Source organism: Rattus norvegicus, chromosome 15 (assembly GCF_021556685.1).
Source record: "Rattus norvegicus strain SHRSP/BbbUtx chromosome 15, alternate assembly SHRSP_T2T, whole genome shotgun sequence".
Classification (NCBI taxonomy): Eukaryota; Metazoa; Chordata; class Mammalia; order Rodentia; family Muridae; genus Rattus; species Rattus norvegicus.
In genome coordinates this window covers 87,420,799-87,422,975 of record NC_141548.1, presented here as the reverse complement: position 1 = coordinate 87,422,975, position 2,177 = coordinate 87,420,799, and positions in this window count along the sequence as shown.

The following is a 2,177-nucleotide window of genomic DNA, read 5'->3' as shown; positions in this document are numbered from 1 at the left end:
TGAGAATATAAAAAATGTGCTTCTATTTGTGGTGTCATTACTGTCTCCCTATTTGATTAAGAACAAATTCTTAACCTTTTAATGTTACCAGTTACCTATGGCTCTGATCTCCCCGGCTACTGCAGCACCAAAATCCTGGGAAGGGTAAGACAACGGTGCCATCTGAAGGGAGGCAAACAGGCTTCAGGTGAGGGGACTCACTGACCAGGATCAGTCAGTGGGTAGGAGATGGGCAGTGTCTTCAGACACAGAGAGGTTTCACGAGGCGAAGCCAGTCGAGCTTCAAGGTCGAGCTTCCTTTGCTGAACCACACCAACGCCTTCCATTCTGCGCTTCCTGGCACCCTCTCACTTCTGAACTGCCTGCGGTAGGAAGTCAGATGCCTGTCCATCCCATTCCTAGGGAAGAAGAAAAAGAGAGTCAAGTCAACACACAGGACAAGCAAACAAGCAAGCAAGCAAACACAAACACGTTTTCTGAATCTTGGGATATTCGGTGCGGTCACTCATTTGATAAGGATTTACTGGCCTCGTTGCCGGGCATCCTAGTTGGTACTAAGAAAATTAAAAAAAAAAGTTCTGCTTTTAATGTTCAGGGTTGGGGGTGAAAGATCAGAGGACTCTCGAGGAGTCAAAGGTGGAAAGAACATTCCAGGGAGGAGGGAAAAGACAGAGAAGTCCTTGCAAGTGCGCGGGTTGACTTCCGCCTAACTACTGCAGAAGTGAAAGCAAAGGATGGTTTAAAGGGAAGGAATGGCCAGATCCTAGAGGCCCTTGAGTCAGAGGCAATGGCAAAGCAGCAAAGTTTTTAAAGCTGGAAACTCCGAGGTCAGATTTGGGCTGTAGAAAGCAACGAGGATGCGGAAAGGAAGTGGTTGGTGCTGTGTGGGAGGACGGGAGAAAGGAAGGCGCTGGCTGTCAGTTGGCTGCAGAGGGCGCTACTCCTTGGCCAGTGAGTGGGGAACGCACATTATTTCCGGTTGCTCAACGATTTGGTTTGAGTTGAAGTAAAAAAGCCGCATTGGTGGTGGTCTAGGGTCTCTTTCTTCTGATTCACAGCTTACTCTGTGGTCTTATGGTCGCTCCGTGCTGAGGTGTGAAGCGGCTCTCACTAAGGTCTTCCTCTCCCACTGGTGTTACCCTCCTTTCTTCCCCATTTACGATTTATATCGTTACCCTCCTGTGCTTGCTCCTAATGTGTTATGCTTCCGCATAATCTGGTCCTCACCTGATCCTAATTCTCTCTAATAATTCTTTTTCTTCCCTCGAGGAAAGCATATCCATTTTTTGGTTTTCAACACTCATCACCTTTTGTAAATATTAAGGCGCCAATTCAATTTAATTTTAAAAATAATGTTTTTCTCTCTCTTCTTCTGTCCATAAATTACGTTTGCCATCCTTTAAAAGCTGTATTGTCTCATCATTTTCTCCTGTGCTCTCCTCGTTTCAGTTTGTTGGTCCCCGAGGACGCAGGAATATATATTGATATAATGAACAATGTGAAATAATAATAATAAAAAAAAGGACAAGAAGAACTCAGGTCGCGGTCACACTCTACAGTGTTTACCAGTGATCTATTCGAAAAGAAGGCTTATATTTCAGTCCTGATGAATCAAATATTTAAGAAACATTCTTAAAGTAGAGAAATATCCATGGAAAAAAATCACTAGTGACCCTGCGAGGCCTCCTTGAGAGAGAGTCGAGGCTCGGATGATTTAACTTCAATTTTAGCCGTGCTTCTTCCACGAAAGGTTGTCATAGTGAACATTGCTCATGCGGGTTCTGGGAGCATAAACAGGGGTCAGAGATCAAAAAACACAAAGTATAATATTAGATAAAATATTAGCAGCCCTGCAAATATTCACAAAGTCGTACATTATGTTAGAGCGACCGTATTCCACGTAGGAAAATAAAAGTGGAGAATTACACGAGCCGCTTTCTTTTTTTATTACGGAAATTAAAGGTCTAATTTAGAATTGTGAATTTATGTAAATAGCCATTAATGCAATTTTATTAGTTCAGGTAGTCAGGGTATGAGCATATTAAATACAATGGGGTTTTTATAGAGTCTGTACTGGTAGGAATTCTGCATGTAGAGATACATGTATGAGAGGTTTTTAACCTTTACACCAGGCTGCTGGGAGTGGGTATTTGTTCCTACACATCCATGAAAGTGAC